Source organism: Myodes glareolus, chromosome 20 (genome assembly GCF_982192425.1).
Source record: "Myodes glareolus chromosome 20, mMyoGla1.1, whole genome shotgun sequence".
Taxonomy (NCBI): domain Eukaryota; kingdom Metazoa; phylum Chordata; class Mammalia; order Rodentia; family Cricetidae; genus Myodes; species Myodes glareolus.
In genome coordinates this window covers 40,923,177-40,944,058 of record NC_142045.1, presented here as the reverse complement: position 1 = coordinate 40,944,058, position 20,882 = coordinate 40,923,177, and positions in this window count along the sequence as shown.

Genomic DNA, 20,882 nt, shown 5'->3' with positions numbered 1-20,882 from the left:
GTCCATTTTGTCATGTCTGTTGGAAGTCTTCTTATTAAGCTCATGCTTGGGCATTAATGTTGGTGGGACTTTATGTGTGTCTCTTCTGAGTTTACTAGAAAACACAATCTCATTGCAAATGCTTTTTCCTTTGGCTCTTACAATCTCTTTGTCCCCTTTTATACAATGATTCCTCCAGTCTTACATGTGGTAGTTGTAGTACAGATGCATACATACATTGGGTCTGGCCTGACCAACTCTGGATTTCAATTGCTTGTTTTCTGAAATTGTCTCTGCTGCAAAAAGTTTCCATGATGAAAGCTGAAGTATATCAGTCATTTCTTCATCTCGGGGTTTTTTAAAACATAGTTTTATCTTTTAGAACTTAATTTGTGTTAAATATGTATCATTAACTTGTAGATTACTATTATCAGTGTAGATCATTAACTTGTAGATATCTTTGTTTTGCTTTCCACATTTATTCAGAACAGATTCTGGCTATAAGATAGTAATATTTATTCCTGCAATTCTGCTGTAGACTTCTAATGCATTGCCTCTTTATTCTTGAGTTCTTTGAAAATTACTCACAGATATGTCGTATTTATTTCTCTTACCTTAATTCATCAACGGTTCCTCACCTTATCTAATTTTCTTAACATTCAGTCTTTCTACTAACCTAAAGCTCATTATTTTGGAATCCACGTTTAATGCCATCTATTCCAATATAATTCATTTTCTTTTGAGTTCTGAGTAATGTGAATTTCTTGATGCATTTTTTGCTTCTATTGTTAAGTAAACAAATGGTCATTTAAAAACATTGGAAGTCTCCAATTACAGATATGGTATTCTATTGAAAGGTGTATTAGAAGATGAAGGATGAGTAGTAATACTTTCTAAAATTACTCAACAACTCTATGCAGACACCAGAGATCCATAATTTATATTCTTTTAAATATATATATATATATATTTCTTATTGTTTGAAACACTGAAGTACAACTTAGCATCCTATTTGTCTGAGAATGGAATTCAGGTAACTCTTGATATTCTTTTGCTGTGATTATTTGGAAAGCGTTTTTCTCTGAAATAGTGAAAGACAATAATGTTCACTGTTAGGATCGAATGACTACATGAATTCTGGAGGTTGTTCCCATCAGATTTCAAATAGTGTATGAAATCCACTATCATTGACAGTCTTACTATATGTGACTTCCACAAGATAGGTATTACAGAAATTTTGAATGATTTACTTTGATTGCCATTGATTTGGTAAATGGTATGTTTTGTATAAAATAAAATGAATGGTCCTAACTCATCTTCAGACTCAGAAAACCCTCAATCAGCAGAAAGTAAAACCAGGGCTATATAATTTATGTTCTCAATGATTTAACTAAGGATCCTTCACATTTGCTGGCTGTCACTCCCTTTATTACCCAGTCTTAACCAGCACATGCTGTACCCCCCGTGGTAGCTGGAGTTGAGCATATGCTGCCTCTTGTATGTAAATCTGTTGAAAAAGCAAATTATCAACACTTCATTTAAGACAACCTCATATTCTCTAAGCTACATTTTTTTTCAAATACATCATTTCCCCATACATACTGACTGCTGCTTCTATTTAATAAACTGCTATAGAATAAATCATGTAACTGGCCCAAGTGACAAACAATTAGGAAAACAGACCATAGAGATAATATATTTCATTTAATACAACTTCCATTGTTCTAAAGTTCCTAAGAGCAATAATAAAATTGTTTTCGCTGGGGCTGGAGAGATGGCTCAGAGATTAAGAGCATTGCTTGCTCTTCCAAAGGTCCTGAGTTCAATTCCCAGCAATCACGTGGTGGTTCACAACCATCTGTAATGAGGCCTGGTGCCCTCTTCTGACCTGCAGAAAGAATACTGTATACATAATAAACAAAAAAGTATTAAAATAAAATAAAATGTTTTCACAAAAATATTTTATTCAGTGCAAGTTTAATCTTAAAATTGTATGATGAGCTGATAAATTATTACTTTGAAACTATTGTAGTGCATTGACTATTATAAACAGAAAATGCAGTTTTGCATCCTTGTTCTACAAGGAGCTTTGCTGTACCACGTATCTAACTGGGAGAGTGAGGAGAATCACATGAGATAACAGAAACCAGTGGGCAGTCTTATTACATCCAGACCAGTATTGAGGGTTAACAGCCAATTTGCCATGCATGGACTATGCTTTTCGAAAATCATGGGTATATATATATATATATATATGTATATATATATATATATATATATGTATATATATATATAGTTTTTGAAAAGTAACCCTATCGCTGACCATGTAGGCCATTTAGTGGGCACTTCTGTAAGGGACTCAGTGCAATTATGAGTAAAATTGTCCTTAAGGACAACTTGTCCAATGGTGTCCTATGTGGGACATTGAACAGCAGCAGAAGTTTGAGAGATGTAATCTTCATATAACCATTTTTTGTCATTGTGTTTAAATTAAGCTGTGATTGTGCCCATTAGAACTTATATGTGTTTTTGAAAATAATATTTTTCTAACTATAAAGGTAAACTTTAGATTTGGAAAGGTAGAAAAGCTTTACAAATGAATAGAACAGAATAATCTCATAGTCTAAAATCTATTAATAACATTTTAATCCATACTTTGGTTTTGAGTGTATATATATATTTATGTACATGTTTATATACATATTGAATCTTGTATTTTAATATATATGAGTATTAGCATATGTATATTGCATAGAAATAAATACACATGAATTTTAATCATCCATATATCATGTGAAGTTTCTATTGAGAAATTTCCCATGTAATTAATTATAAAGAAATCATTACCTTAATGGAAGCATAATAGTCTGGTGAGAGACATACTCTAATTCATCTATCCCTTTCCTTGTTAGAAAATATTGATTTTTTTTCTGTTTTCATTATCATAAATTCTATTTTAATGAAGTAACTTCTAGTGAAAATTAATATTATATATACTCTGCTGCACAGTCCTTCAAAGTTCTCTATGATCTCTCATATAATTTTCATATAAAAATTCTTTCATTGTTTAGCTTCATACTTAAAACATCTATAAAATCCACAATTAGAAAATCATTACATTTTCTTCTACTTATATAAATATACCATTTAATTACTTAATAAAAAAGTTACTAGCTATTTTTGAAACTGTTGGTCCTTTTCTTATTTCTCGATCTCTCTTCTCGATTGGTTTAGTATTCATTTTAGTTTGTATTAAATTTTTAAAATGGAAATATAGTTACCTTACTTTCTGTTTTTTCTTTCCTTTCTCCAACCTTTTCCTTGCCTCCCCTAACCCTCTCATATCCTCTGTCTTTTCATTTAGTAGAATTTCTGTATGTATCATGTCACAGCTGGCCACATTGTACTGGGTAGCTAACTAGGGGGCTCATTGCTAAGGGAGCTAAATTCCATCTTTTCATGGTCCAAAGTTGCCTGTAGTTATTTGTTTAGAGTGGAACTCTGTGAGATTTTCCCTTTCCTCCTTGGCAGTCTGTTCAGATTATCATTGTGAAGGTCTTCTCTAGGCAGCTATATTCTTTCCACTGTACCTCAACAATATTTGTTATTATTTTTGTGTGTACATCATTTTTGAGTTTGGCAGATTTGTTTAATCTGTTCTTTCCAAAGATCTTTTTGTGCATGGATTTGGTTTTTAGCTAACTTCATCAAACTTTGAGCAGTACCCCAAATATTTATTTAGTCCTCTCTTCTCAGTCTCACTTCGGTAACTCTGTCGTTTTGAAGACATCAACAAATAGTTGCACATGGATTGAGCCTATTTCTGTTTACATATAATTCTTACAATTGGTGAATGACCTGTGAATTAGAAAAAAATAACTCCTGATGCTTTAAACAAAGCTATTAGCATCACTATGATGGTTAGCAATGTTCACTGATAATTTGCAATAACTGTGCCAAGTACCTATGAAGAATGTCTTCATTTTTATTGTTTTTATTGAGCTACTCACATTTCTCTGTTTTCTTCCCTTCTTACCCCTCCTCTTCCACCTACTCTCATGCCCTCCATGCTCCCAATTTACTCAAGAGATCTTGATATCTTCTTTATAACATGTATTTATATATACATCATGGTACAAATGCATCATTTAGATTAATCTTCAATTCTATAAGAATGGTATACTTCCCTAAACAAATAAATCATGTGATTTCCTTTGATACTAAGTAATTTATTAATGTCTATGTGACTATAATGCAATCCAAACACTGCAAACAAAATAATGCATTTTCAAGTAGTTCCTAAACTTCTTTTTCCTTAATATCCAATTCCAAATCCAAGATAGAACTTAGTCGTGAAACTTCGTGATACCCTGTAAAAAGATGCAATGTGTACCGGAAATGCAGTCAGCAGTTCCCTTGGTAGATCTGTGTGACTCCTTAACTGGATGCCAGTCATGTTCATGGTGTTAGGTACGTTTCCATAATTCACCCTATTCTTCCCAATCCTCCTCAACCAAAGGAAGCTAATGTGGAATATCCTTCTGTATATGTGTTGCTTTTATTGGTTAATTAGAAACTTCTTTGACCTATGGCAGGGCAGAATATAGCCAGGCTGGAATATATATATATATATATATATATATATATATATATATATATATATGGAGAGAGAGAGAGAGAGAGAGAGAGAGAGAGAGAGAGAGAGAGAAGGTGGAGTCAAGGAGCTGCCATGTATCTGCTGAACTGAAAGATGCTGGAACCTTACCGGTAGACCACAGCCTTGTGGTGATACACAGATTACCAGAAATGGGTAATTTAAGATGTAAGAACCAGCTAGGAGTATGCCTAAACTATTGACCAAGCAGTATTGTAATTAATATAGTTTTATATGATTATTTAGTTTGGGCAGCTGGGAACGAATGAACAGTTTCCAATTACAGGCAGTTGTAGCTTGCACTATCATCACAAAACCAACTGCTAGCAAAGAGAATATGCAATGGTTTGTTTTGAAGTCAAATGTGAGTGACCATGATCCAGAATTTGCATTCAGGTAACCCTAAAGTATACATTCCAATGTGATAACAGTTTTAAAGATTTTATAGAAACAGAGCAAATACAATTTAAAGATCAGTACATTACTTAAACATACTGGTAGACACATCAGGTGAGCAAGTTCCAGAAAAGCAGGAGGACTTCATCTATAAGGCTGCGCTATCACCTGAATGTAGGCTTAACCTTCTGGTTTATAGAAGCCAGAGTTCTGTTCATACATCCCAAGGGGTGTACTTGCTTTGCTACTCACTCTGTTTGTTGGTCTCTCTTTCCCCATCATGCATCTCTCTTCCTCCATCTCTGCTTTATTAATTACTAACATTTTTACTCTGGAGGAAGTGCTCTCCAGTTTCTTGATTGAGAAAGCCACATGGTTCTTTTGGAACTCCCCTGCCCCAAAATCACATTTTTTCTCTCCTATGATAGAAGAAGAATAAAACCCAAGCTAAATTTTAAAAATACTTGACAAATTTCTCCTCTAAGGTAGCAGAAATCGTAAGCCCCTTGTCCTAAATTAGAGAATCCTAGCTGTTGAGACTGAAAGCTTTGATTATGTTATGTGACTTCACTCCTTGCAAATCACTAGCTAAAATTTTTAACCTCTCAGATATTGAATTTAATTGTATTTAAAATAAGGAGGCTAGATAACCAGCTGCATTTCATACACAATCTGCAAAAGAAGTTTAATTTCAGAGATTTCATAGGATTGAATACTTGAGAAAAGAGAGCAGGAAGAAGGAAGCAAAGTCGGTACTGAAGGGAGAAATCTCTGCTTTCTGGACATGCTGCAAACACAAGACAGCCACTTCTGCTTACCATCAATATGCAATCAGTTTGATGGATTTCAGGCTTATTAGTCAAAGATAATTATTACATTTGTAGGTAAAAGTGTATTAAAATTGTCATTAACCCTGTCAAATTGCTAAATTTGAAAAACCCAACTATAATTTTCATCTTAAAAAACTCAGGCTATTTCTCAGGATCCTTCTCTCATTCTGTCTCTTCCAAGCTGGCTGCTGAACTGCTTATTACCTTTTTAATTCTGCATCTTTGTTTCATAGCACATCCTCATTTGCATTTCTAAAATCAGATGTTCCTTTCACATACCACGGGATCCTAATTAAAATATTAAAAGACGCGTTTTGAATGAAGGGAATTTACATTGCCATAAGAAATGTTAGAGTGCGGCGTGGTGTTCCTTTATGCCTCAATGATGCTTTCTCCTTAAGTTATTTCTAGATGTTCAGTTAACCCTCTAGGATTTTCAGGATAGATAAAAAGAGATGTAGGAAAAATAGGAAGCAGGTATGTAAAAACGATGGAGTTACAAGAGGACATGGTGGGACTTTTTCATTATTATTTGTTGTAGACAAATTCTTGCTGTCTGCTCACCTTGAACTCCCAGTTCTCTTGCCTTGCTTCTTAAGTGCTGGGATTGTAAACACACCTGAGACACTATCCTTGGATCAGATTGATTCCCACAATGCGTCTAGTTTTCTATTTGAGAGTCACATAAAGAGCAGAGCTGGACACATTTTTTTGACTCGGAGCACATTGTTCTTCTGAATCTTGATAAATATCTTCCCTTGTTACATTTTATTTTGCTTTCCTTTCTTGGTTTTTATATTGTTCCCATTAAAGCTTTCTGATATATTTGCCAAACCACTTCCAATGTTTATGAATGCCTTCCACGTCTGGGGGTCCATGAGTACGTTAACCTAATCAAAGGGTAACTAATTCTACTCCCTGATATCTTTAGAATTTTAAGTTTGAGGTCTGGATATTATTGCTGAATGTACAACCAGCTTGTGGCTTTCACTAGCATTCCACTTATTTTGCTCATTACTACTTGAGGGGTAGATATATTTCTTCAACTTACTGTGCCTAATTACAACACTTTGATAAACATATAAAGCCATGTGAAAACACTAGAGGAGAAGCAGAGCTTCATCAAACTCAGTTCCGCACTACTCATGGCTCTGGAAACCTAATAGGATGGAACTGTATTTATTCATGGACCATACGGGAGGCTATGACTACCATCCTCAAATTTCTTGCCTCAGGACCTCAGGATGGATGTATATTGGGGAGAAGAAAGAGGAACATGATTAACAAAGATCCCTCCTGACTCAGCTTTCCCCCCTCTTTCTCAGGGTAGACTATTACAATGGACCATGGACCGTGACCTCCTGAAGTTTGTTACTGTAGTTCTTATAAAAACTAAGTACTATTCTACAAGCGCACAGAACAGTGTTTGCTTTAGTTTAGCTGAAGCATGGGTTAAAAGAACAAGAAGCGTTGTTCTACACTCTGGCCTTCTCTGAAGGTCAGCCTTTGTTCTGGGTTCTGCAAATCCAAAGAACATCATTTAGCAGGTAAACCCTTGATAACTGAAGTAAGATTTCCTTTTAGAATTTAAAAATGCTCAATCATACCACAAAGGCATGTGCTCAACCATGTTCACAGTAGCATTATTCATAATAGAACCTGGAAACAACCTAGAAGTTCCTCAACTGAAGAATGGATAAAGAAAATGTGGTACGTTCACACAGTGGAGTACTACCCAGAGGTAAAATACAATGGCATCTTGAAATCTGCAGGCAAATTGATGAATTTTGAGAGAAGTGTACTGAGTGAGGTAACCCAGATCCAAAAAGACAAATAAAATATATACTCATGCTTAAGTAGCTTTTAGACATAAATAAAAAAAAAGCTAGCCTACAGTCCACAATTCCAGATAAGCTAGACAACAGAGAGTAACCTAAGAGAAACACACATAGATCTGCATGGGAAGTAGAAAAAGACAAGATCTCCTAAGTAAATTGGGAGTGTAGGGGTCACCAAGAATGGTAGCAGGGGAGAGGGGAGCAAGAGAGGGAAGTAGAGAAAAATATAGCACAATATAAAAAGGGAAAAAGTAATATCATCTTTAAAAGCATAATAACAACAACAAAAAGAATTTAAGAATACTGGGGAAAAGAGGGGATCTAGTATGTGAAAAATGCTTAGAAAGAGGAAGTAAACTGTGGAAAAGAAATAAAGGGGAGGTCAAAGTAACTCTGCCAAGGATCTGTCCCAATGGCGTGGCCACACCTACAGTGGATCATGAAACACATACATCTTTAATTAATACAACTCTCTGGAATGGCTGAAACAGTTCATTTACCATAGGGTTCTCTTCCCATCCTCATCAGAAGAGCATTCTTCCAGTCCTCTTCCAATATTGTTGTTTTAAAGGAAATAAATGGTGTCAATCTGCACTTGTGTTCTAATAGAGTCATATAGGAAATGTACATTTGGAATTTGGGCAAATACTCATACACTTCCTGGCTTATGCAGGTTTCTTACCATTCGAGTTCTTGAGCTATTTCTCACACTAACAAAGAAACCACATGCAGTCTGTGACAGGTCAATAGACGATAGACAGATAAACACTTAGAAATGTGCCTGGCTATTTATATAATTCAAATGCTACTGTTGTTATTATGAATATCATTGTTATTTCTTAGAATGTCCATAAAGGTGAGATTTCTGTCCCTTATAGTTCCACATGCATAGAAATAGTACCTTTGCATGGTGGAGTCCACTAGAGGTGCTGACTTTTACTGTATTCCTATAAAATATTGGACCTAATCATGATGTATCATTTCATTCTTCATATGTCAAGGTATTCAGTTTCTCTGATGTGTTTCTCTATTATAGGCATATAAATCCAGAAATATCACCCACCAAAGGCAATATAGCAAAAAGAAAGTCATAAATCAAAACCTATTTCCTACTCCCTCATGCTAACCAGCCCTTCTATGCCTTCGGGTACTTGGTCATAGTGCTCTGGCAGTGATTTTCCTAGGTTTTATTCTACTGTTGCTGTTTCGTTGTTTAATGCTATAGATTTCTAGTACTTATCTATGGGAGGGAATAAGAAACCTAGGCTGCCTTGAGTCATCTTTTAATCAACTTATCTAACTACTAGGCAACTCAACTGTACAAATGATTTTCCCTTCATTCTTGGACTACCAGAACTATCATGTAAGAGGCATTTTAATTGGACTGGACAATAAACTTTGTTTTAATATAAATTGAAATTTGAGATATTTTATTTCTAATTAAAATTATATTACCAATGTATGGACCTTGATATATTACTCGGAATATTTAACCAATAGGTCTACTATAAGAGACTGCAATACATTGTGGATTCTAAAAATTTTGTAAGTTTTCACCTTCTGGTAAACTAGATGTTCTCATTTAATTTCCTGTAGTATCAAATGAGGGATAATTGGGAAAGTCATTATGAAATACAATGCAGAAATTCTCAAAAATTAATATGCTACCACGTGAGCCAGGGATCTCACTACTACATGTATAAAATAAATGGAATCACTCCACTGAATAAGTACCTGTACCCTCATGTCCACAACAACCCAGAGATAAAATTTAAGGAAGTGTAATGATCAATATTCATTGCCACCTTTACTTTCCAGCACATTTCTAGATAGGTCTCACAAGGGTATTTCCAGAAATGTGAAATTATTCACTCAGAATGAGGGTATTATTTCATTGCCTGGAGTCTTAGACTGAATGAAAAGGAAAACACAAACTAAGTACCAATGTTATTGGCTTTCTTAATGTGAGTGTCTGCCTCATGATCCTGCTGCTCTGCCACCCCCATCATGTTATAACCTGGACCACAATAAATCCTATTTTTTCTTCCTTCCTGAATCTTGCTTTTTTAATTTACTTTGTCTCAGCTACGCTACGGTACTAAATTTCTGATATATCAAATAAATAATTTCTGATGTGGTGTTGTACTGTAGAGTGATGTAACACTTCAGAAAACACAAAGAGACTATTTAAAATATTTTTTCTTAAATAAATAAATTTTGAGGAAATAAATACACTATTCTTTATTTGTGTATTAACTTATGTATACTATACTAAATTGACACATCCAATCCCACAAATATATACAACTTTTGTTTCTTTATCGAAGAGCAGACAAATAAATGAACACAAGTTCTAAATTAGTATCTGTCTTAGTGTAATTATAAGTTTCAAGTTTGAGTGAGAATTCAAATTCTTCTGCATTCTTCTTGTTCTTTGTCTCCTTCTGAGCTTCTCTCTGAGTTGAAGCAGAAATGAGAGCTATGTGAAGGAGTTTGGTTGCTGTGGGGACAGCCAGTTCTGTGAGCTATAACTGACCTCATAATTCCTCTGGACTTTTCGGTGGAGTAGATAAATCCCAGATCAGAGGTGATGATTGTTTTCTAGCAAGTGCAAACCTTCTCTGAAAGAAGGCATCGCCATTTTGGTGGACATGATTTTTACAATTAAGAACAAGATGTTAAAGACATAGTGACTAGGACAACAAATGACCCACAAAATAAACCCATGATTATATCAGGTGTTTATGACATGATGGATATGCCTATACTTGGTTTGCTGTCAATAGATTTGGTGAAGTAATCAGAGTTTTAGAATTCTGACCTGATCAGTGAATTAATACCTTAATGGAGTCTTAACGTGATGACTTCACTGGGAGGAGATGAGAGGCTGGAGTGGAGTCTTCTTAGCAGAAGGCATGGCCTAAAGAGACGTTCCCTTGGTCACTTGTGCTCTCTCTCTTTGCCTCCTGTCCACCACCAAGACAGGAGAAGCTTTTGCCACATGTTCTAACCTTCATGGTGTTCTTTCAGGTTCTTCAAACAATAGAGACAACCTATCACATGTGGGAACATTGAAAACCATCAACCAAAACACTCCTTTCTTTCTGAGTGTGGTTACTCTAAGGTATTTGGCCCAGGGACAGAAAATCTAGCACATGAAGGAAACCATGAACTCGTATATGCTAGCCAAATAACGAATGTGCAGCCACATATGTCAGAATGTGGGAACTCCCAGAAACAGCCTGGGAAACAGTTACCAGTAGTTCTTTTAAGTCATGAAATATACTTCTATTAGAGACCAGTTGTCATTATAAATAAAAAAATCAGAATATTTAGAGTAAAATATATGGCTAGACAAGAAAGAAACAGGAAGAGGAAAAGCAAACCCAGGAGCACAAATATCAAGATGTCTTACATATGGAGCACTAAATGACTGTGAAAACATGTCTGAAGATATTTTCCAGAATTCAGCCAAGAATTTCAGATGGACAATGTGGATTCAAAACAAAAAACATCAGTAAGAAGAAGTGATTATGTTTTCTACATCTCTGATCTCTGAGTCCAGATATTAGAATGGTGAGAAAGAAAGAGGGACAATACCATTGAGCACAGTCACTAAGAAGTTTCAGAATAGACGCAATAGAGAAGACAAGACTTGAGGGTATAGAATAGAGGATTGTTCTAAAGACTATGACATGGCAAAGCAAATGTTGGGTACTCTGAAGTGTGTAGCAGACAGTCTGTCATACTATTTAAGAAAGAAGTAGAAATGTGGCATGGGGTAGAGGAAACTAAATGGAAATTTGGATTTTAAATAACTTAAGATCTCTTTATGAATGACATTTGTCCAAGAATCTGCCTATTATATGTTTTTATGTATGTGAAAAAATGTCATCAGTATACTGCTTGAAGTCCAGCTTTATAATGCTGTTGATTTACAGCAGCAATGACAACAATGTAGGATAAATAACTATCCTACATGATTGGCATTTTTATTGGCTGGTTTTATTTCGTGAGAATTCTGTGGAAGTGATGTGTGATGAGAAAATTGGCTATCCAAAATTAGAATATGACTGTAAATGCCTTTATTTTTTTGTGAATGAATGGAAGGCAAAGAATTTGATGACAGTTTTTATTTTACTCCACTTTATATTAACTGTCTATAGAAACTTCTCATATTGGGCAGAGTGTTCCTTTAAAAGCTATATTTTGAGACTTGGCTCTGTCATATAAATAATTGGGAGCTGTCAGTCCTGTCCACTTTAGCACAAAGGTGAATTCACTGAAAATAAACTTCCTAAGATTCATCAGAACATTGAGGTCCTGAGGCACTGGACCACACTGTTTTGTGGAAAGACAGTCTGTAAGATGAACTCACAGCCTAGGTCAGTCACCCTGGCACAGAAGGCCCAGGAGCTGGAGGGAACACCTTAATCATAGTCTTGGTATGCTAGATGTTAATGATGTTTACCTGGGGACCTAGGGAGAGGAAGAGTAGTTATTTTCAATCACCCATAAATGGAACCCCTTCCCTAGTTTCTACTGTGACATAATGATACGACTTAGCTTTTGCAGTGTTCCTACTTTGTGGAGGAGAAGAGGAAAAACAGAAGGAAGGAATTTCTTCTGAATATAGCAGCCCAGGTGTTAAGGTTTGTTGTAGACAGAAGTTTCTCTCCCACCTGGTCCTGCAGCCATTCAGTCCCAAAGAAATACACAGAGGCTTATATTAATTATAAATTGTTTAGCCTATTAGCTCACTAGCTCTTATAACTTATGTTAACCCCTAATTCTTGTCTATGTTTAACCACATGGCTTGATACCTTTTCTCAGGAAGGCATTCTCAACTTGCTTCCTCTGCATTTAGCTGGTGATTGTGTCTCTGCTTTTCCTCTTCCCTTAGTTCTCTTAGTCTTGTTGCCCTGCCTATACTTTCTGCCTGGCTACTGGCCAATCAGCATTTCATTAAACCAGTATGAATGACAAATCTTTACAGTACAAAAGTATTGTCCCATAGCAGATTGTTGGTGAGGTTCCTTCACTGAGTGAGCCACTTCATCAACCTTGCAATATATAATTCTCCTGGGAAAATTACTATGTGTGTTTTTCAGTTTTAATTAGAAATTTAATATAATCGAAGCATGGGAATACACCCAGGTCCTTGCAGTACAGGGGAAGAAGAGCAATAGGATCAGAAGTTTTATGCGACTGGCTAAATTGTGAATTTGAGTCTATCCTGGGCTACATAAGTATATCGTATAAACAAAACAATCACACAAACAAATAAAAGTAAAAACTAACAAAAACTTAGCATGGGGGATATTTCAATTTGTCCATCAATATTCTAAAACTTATGTATGTTTTATGTGAAAATAACAAAGATAAGTGAGAAATGTGTTATTTAAAAGTTTTACCAAAGAGATAACTGTTATACACTAGAGTTCTTTAGAGGGAGAGAAGGAGGAGTCATATAAACAGTGGCTACTTAGTGTTTTAGACTGAGAGAGACAGTGCAGGCTGACGGGACAGGTGTCAAGGTGGGCCTGACATCAACATGCTGTTGCAGCAAACACCGTGCTGCAGACATCCTTCTGGTTAAGTGTGTTTGTGTTTGTGTGTGGCTTGTGTGCATGTGTGTGGTATGTGAGTGTGTGTGTATGTATAGTGTATATAAATGTGTGTGCAGTGTGTGTGCATGTATGTGTGTGTGCGCGTGGTGTGTGTGCTTGTGAATGGTGTGTGGTATGCATGTGTGTGGTGTGTGCGCATGGGGTGTATATGGGTGTGGTGTGTGTGCATGGGTGTGTATGTGTGTGGTGTGTGTAAATGTGCATGTGTATATGTGTGGTGTGTGTGCAGTGTATGTGTGTAGTGTCTTTGCATATATGTGTATGTGTGGTAGGTTTGCATGTTTGCATGTATATGTGTGTGTGATGTGTATGCGTGTGTGTTTATGTGTGTCTGTGTGGTATGTATGTGGTGTATATGTGTGTGTGGTATGTATATTTGTTAAGTGTATATGTCTGTGTGCATAGTATGTGTATACTTGTTTGTATGGTATGTGTGTATAGTGTGTACATGGTAGTTGTGTACATAATTGTGTACATGTACACTTGTACACATGAGCATGGATGTGGGGAATGGCACTAAACACCTGAAACAGATCATTTGGGACTTCTTCTTACTAATATTTATATCTTTGATTCTTTCATAAATATCCTGAAGTTCTGTCTTTGTACCTAAATGAATTTGTATCCCTTTATTTGTTATTTTACTGTACAGAACTCTGATTTATTTTCCCACCACAGAAGCTGTTTTCATGCTTTATAACTCGAAACATGCAGATCAAAGGGAGAAAATCACAGTGGTCACTTGTTCTCCAGTTTCCCCCCACAATCCAGAAGCTTTTTAAATGTGGCCCAAATGCATTGATACCTTTCCCTCCCGAAATCTTACATTGACTCTTTGATTCAGATTGATTTCCGAGGCTTGACTTTCCTTTCCTACCATTTAGAGCGTGTCTTTTGAAGTATCTGGATCATGCCTTGCCTTGGGCTTCCACTCAAGCTGCCATCTGGGAGCACTGTCAACCCTGGGAAAGCAAAGACTCTTGTCTCCCTTCCACTGCATTTCTAGTAACTGAAAACTGAACACACAGTAGGGCTGATGAGTGAGCAGTCAGTGCACACAATAGGACTGTTGCACACATAGTCTGTGTGTGAGCAAAGGTGCTGAAGTGTAGCTACTTTTCTAACACGGTAGCACATTTCTACCCCTTGCAGTATGTACAATTTACTCTTAAATATTTTACGTGGTTCACCATCCGTTTATCTCAGAAAAAATCAATTTCAAGATTGTCAGACTGTTGGACTTGTGTCTATCACCTCTATAAACAGGGTTCTTAGCCACACAATTTCTATCTATCCTTGTAGCAGAAACTTCTCTCTCTTTATCTTCATAAACTGCAACTAAATCTTTGTAAAAGAGACAGAAACAGTGTCCTAATTGAAAGACAAATGAGTGTGGCAATTCTAATGCTACAGATTCCCCAATTCCCTTGTGTCTCTTTATGTGGTTTATTGGTTTTGGTTTATTTGTAACTTAATAAGACCACAGTACACACCACCAGACTCTCTCCTTTGTTAAAAAGTAATACACGATCTCTGTGCTAGCTAAATTTAAAAATCATAATCATGTCTGACATAAGTTGGTATCTTACACGAGATTGCAATAAGAAGATCATGAAGAAAGCCTGCACCTGTCAGTGAGTTCCTCTGGATGATTTATGGTCTCATGATGCTCAGGTATATACCCACTACTATTATTAACGTGATTGTGAGGTATTGAGGTCCCAGATGAATGGAATGAGCATCCAAATCAACCAAAACCTACTACAGACTCCAGTCAGAGATCTTAATACAGATTGGAAAAGTGTGTGGAGGAGTTGGTTCCAATTTTCCACGTGTCCATCTTCTTAGTAGAGAGTGGTGTCTGGAAAAGAAACCTCTGCAAGGGGGAGGTCTGGCTAAACCCTTAATTTATGAGAAACGGTACAAGTGCCATACTTTAGAAATATTGTTTTAGAATGAGTCATACAGCAAGAACAACATCCTAACTTTTCTCACTAGTAAAAGGTACTCATTTAGGATAATTTTTTATATTAACTGATTATATAGAAACTGAGTTAGTAGTTAAACTTTTTGATCTTAATATATAAAAGTCTGTCTAGGCAGTGGTGGCACATGCCTTTAATCTCAGCACTCAGGAGACAGAGGCAAGTAGATCCCTGTGAGATCAAGGACAGCCTGGTCTACAAGAACTAGTTCCTGAACAGGCTGCAAAGCTACAGAGAAACCCTGTCTCCAAAAAAAAAAAAAGAAAAAAATCAAGTCTTTTGCAAACCCTAAAATGGCTCCCTTAGTTCAGATATATACTTCCCTGCTCCCATATCCATCCTTCTTCCCTCCCCCATCCCATTCCCCCAAGCCATCCCCAATCCTTCCCCTCTCCCTTCTCTCTAACCATCTCCCCTTACTTCCACCCTCCACCCCCCGGGCATCCAAGTTTCCCTGGGAATCTTGTCTACTTCCAATATCCAGAAGGATAACTATATGATTTTCTTCAGGTTCACCTTTTTATTTAGCTTCTCTAGGATCACGAATAATAGGCTCAAAGACCTTTAACTATGGCTAGAATCCACTTATGAGTGAGTACATACCATATTCCTCTTTTGGGGTCTGGGTTACCTCACTCAGTAAAGCGTTTTCTATTTCCATCCATTTGCATGCAAAATTCAAGATGTCATTGTTTTTTACCGCTGAGTAAAACTCTAATGTGTATATGTTCCGCACCTTTTTTTATCATTCTTCTATTGAGGGGCACCTAGGTTGTTTCCAGGTTCTGGCTATTACAAATAGTGCAGCTATGAACATAGTTGAACAAATGCTTTTGTAGTATGATAGGGCATCTCTTGGGTATATTCCCCAGAGTGGAATTGCTGAGTCCTGAGGGAGATTGACTCCCAGATTCCCGAGAAACCGCCACACTGATTTCCAGGGGTTCCCAGGCCCAATGAGAGGTCCCCAGATTGTTCCCTGGGCAGCAGAGAAGAGGGTGCCTGAACTGGCCTTGGCCCATAACCATACTAATGAATATTTTGCATATAACCATAGAACCTTCATCTGGCGATGGATGGAGATAGAGACAGAGACACATATTGGAACACTGGACTTAACTCCCTAGGTCCAAATGAGAAGCAGAAGGAGGGAGAACGTGAACAAGAAAGGCAGGACCAGAGGGAACCTTTATCTGACGATAGATGGAAATAGAGACCCACATTGGAGCACTGGACTGAGCCCCCAAGGTCCAAATGAGGAGCAGAAAGAGGGAGAACATGAAAAAGGAAATCAGGACCGCGAGGGGTGCCTTCACCCTCTGATACAAGGGGACTGATCGAATGAGAGCTCACCAAGGCCAGCTGGACTGGAACTGAAGGAGCATGTGATCAAACCAGAGTCTCTGAATGTGGCTGACATGGGGGCTGACTGAGAAGCCATTGACAATGGCACTGGGTCTTGTTTTGCCTGCATGTACTGGCTTTTTGGGATCCTAGTCTGTTTGGATGCTCACCTTCCTAGATCTGGTGGGTGAGGGGAGGATCTTGAACTTCCCACAGGGCAGGAAACCCTGACTGCTCTTAGGACTGCTGAGGGAGGAGGAGGGGGTGGAGGAGAGGGAATGGGGGGGAGGAGAGGGAATGGGGGATATGGGAGGGTATGAAGAGGAGGGGAGGAAGTGGAAATTTTTATAAACAAATAAATAAATTAATTAAAAAATATCATTGTCCAACTTGAAAAACTAGGAAAAGACAGCACGTTGTATTATTTCAATAAATTTAAATCTAGAAAGAAATAAAATTGATCTAAAACACACACACAAAAAAACCCCAAAACCAACCCCCCCCAAAAGTCCAAAACTAAGCTTCATGACTGACAGCTATTATCTCTGTATATATATTTTAAGCATTACTTTTGTTTGAAAAAATTGCAAATCAGTTATTGATAAACCAGAAAGGAATTGTTGTGCAGTTACCTGAGATAGCATGAGCAAGTTTTCTAAAATACGAGTTTCATTTTGCTTTTTTTCAAACTAAAATAATTCTTCTTTCATTTCTGAGTTTTGCATCTTCATATAAATATTTTTCCCTGAATATCTCTGAAATTTCCTTTCAGCAGAATCTTCAAAGTAAGGACAGATCAAAGAACCAGGATCCTAGATCAAATCAAACAACACCTTTACAAAACACTCTTATTTTCACTGTAGTTCAAAACAATTCGATAAGTATTAGCTTTTCAACTTCATTATGATAAAACAAAAGTTTGATATTGGCCTTTTCCCAGGCTTAGTCTGAAGGGAGCCTCATGTAGGAATGCACAGTCAGTCTGTGCTGTCCAACAGTGAAAATGAGCAAGTCTGGTGCCATCACAATGATCAGGAGAAATCATGGAAACCTTTCAAAGCCCTCTGCACCCCTTCATCTTAGCAGTACCCACTGCACTGGAGGGGTTCTCTCCTGCCTTCCTTTTACTTTCATAAGCCTCCAAAAGAAGGCTCAGTGTCTGCAATCTCTTAATTTCTTCAGCACTGGGAACCAATACCTGCTTTACAGTAGCATGTTAGAAGAATACAGATAATTGAGGAAGAATAAAAGAGGAGCAGAGGCAGAAACATGGAAACAGAGACAGAGAGATGCACACACAGGGAGATAGAGAGGGGGAGGGAAGGGGACACACAGAGACAAATTGGCAGAGAGATCGAATGAGTATTTTGATTCGCTTTGCCAAGGACAAGGTAGAACTTTGTCATGTGGTTCATTTTGTTATTAGTAAGCCCTAGAAGGGACTCCAGGATGGGTTATCTAATAACATTGATCCTGGCCGTCCCTTCCCCTTGAATAATTGCATATATTTACTTCAGACATATAAAATAAATTGGAAGTGATACTACCATACTGAAGTCATAAAACTTCTAACTTTTAGTTTCCTTCTAAAATGTAATCATGTTGGCTAGTATGATATATTCACAAGTAGAAAAATAGTCATTACATTATTTTAAATCAATAACACAAAGCCCTAAAGAAAGCAGATATTGTAATATGAAATGCCTGTTGTTTTCATATTTGTTAAAGAAAAAGAATAGTTGAATTACTGCAACTGGACTAAGATCTCTAACTAAATTAGGAGATTTCTTTTGCTTTCCAAGCTAACCCAAAACACACTATATGAACATTCTGTCCAATTTTATGTTCATTATATGTGCATACCAATTAAATTATACCATTCAGGGTCAGTGCCAAACACAGAAATTCAGGAGAGATGAAAGAATTTTGCTTTGTGAAAAACGTGGAGAACCTAGAAAAACATCTTACTAAATAAAATAACCTGAAACACACACACACACACACACACACCTAAATACTATGTGATCGCTCATGTGTATGTAGCATCTATAATTGACAAATATGCGAAAATAAAGAAGCTTTGATTACAGTGGATGTTGGGGTTGGGCCAACTGAAATATGTTGTCCACAGGCTGTAGATTTGCAGTTTAGTTATGCCTGAAGGATTGCTGGAGATCCAGCATGCAGCCTGATCACTGTCATTGATGATACTGTGTGTTGCATTGAAAATCCAGTGAGGAATTTCAGGCACTTTCACCACAGAGGAGAAGAAAGGAGAAAAGAAGGAAAGACAGAGGTGAGAAGGAAGATAGGGGGGGATAAGGAGGAGGAGAAAGAAGGTGAGAAGGATGTAGATAGACAAGGGGGAAGTAGAAAGAAAGAAGGGGTATGAGGAGGAACAGGAAGGGAGGGAGAGGCATGAGAGGCATGGGGAGGAGGAGGGTGAAAGATAATTGCACAAGAAGGTAGCTAAGTGAAATTGATAGATCATACACTATCGTATTAGGAAAGTAATTGTTTTACTATGCATATGACCAAAAAAACGTACTGTGTACCTTAAATATAAACCATTACACTTCAAAAACCATCCAAGTGAGAATGGGAAATAGACAAAAATGGTGATAGGACCAGAGAACTAATGATTTATCACTAATAAAATATAACCTGTTCCTAATCTTTCCTGCTGAAAAGATCCTTAAGAAATGTGAATTGTTGTAAAGGTCAAGACAAGCACAAGCTCCTCGGTAAAGTTTCATTGTGAGACAACTGGGGATTTGTACAGAAGGGAAAGCAGCAGATGCATAGGCTGGAGAGAATGACCATAAATGGTAAACAAGAACTTACTATATATCTGCTGGGATGTGACAGTCATAAAATCTGCTCTATTGATTATGGCATGGTGCTAATGAGACCAAGGTTTAGAGCTCCCTGTTGCCTTCAGGGCCAGTCAAGTGCACTCTTTAGTGATCTCTGTTGACAAGAAAGGCTTAGGGAGTATACATGCTGCCGAGGCAGAATGCACAGGTGTTGTAGGTGATCCAAATCTCATCACTTCTGCTGTGCTTTTCACTCAAATGTCCCAGTGATTCTTGCAACAGGCTCTGTACAGGCACATATTTTGATGTGAACCAAACTCAAATGCCTTCACATTTTTTTTTTTATTGGTACCTCCTTTACTCTGTTCTTACTGTGCTGACATTCAGTTACACTCATGGTGATGTTTGGGAAAGTTACATGATTTTAGCTGAACAATTTCTCTTTTGAAAAGTTAACTTATTTCAACAGATGTTAATCAAAAGTAAATACTTCTAGATAGTTTTTCTCTCATATCTTTTGAACTGACATTTAAATATTTATTTCCTTTGTTGTTGTTTCCTTTCAGCCTCCTGTACTATTTTCTATTTGGAATCACGTCCATCAATCCAACAGCTGAAGACCAAAAAAAAAAAAAAACATGCTGAAGGCAGGAGATGGGTTCTGCATGGTTCAGCCCCTGGCAAAATTTGTCAGCAACTACACTAGAATTGGGAATACACTATTTTCTTTTAAAACTTTAGGCAAAGTCTATATGAAGATTAATTCTAGATAGCATGGTAATGATCCAAGATGCAAAAGTACATAAAATGCAAGATGCATGAAGTTTGTGGTGTCTTAGCTTGAGAAAAGCCAGTTTTCTTGTGTGTGTGTGTGTGTGTGTGTGTGTGTGTGTGTGTGTGTGTGTGTGTGTACCCAAGAGAGAAAGCTGATAATTTATGTGAATTTGTCCTTTGAACTCATAATTATTTTATCAAAGTGTAATGATTTGTCTTTTTCTTCTTTCCCATTAAAGACTTCTTTCTTCCATCTTTCCCCGTCTCTATGGCCCCCTTTTTTCCTTTTTCTCTGTTTTGCTTAAAATAATTATTTGTCCTCTAATGCTTCAACTATTTATTTTTCATTTTTATTTTTAGGTTATATTACTCCTGGCAGTTCACAGTAGATAATTATAAACAGCCATAAGAAATCGGTCTCTGAACTGTCTTTTTGGTCAACATCAAGTCTCCATAAATACCATTTTCATGAGTTCCTGAAGCACTCTAGTAAAGCAGAATTAATTAATTCTCCTTCACATTAACCTCCTAAATTATTTCATACATCACAGTTCTATCTATATGTACAAAACATACACATCTTCTATACTCATGTGTCTGTTTTAACTCATTATATTTGACACACTTGGTTCTTAC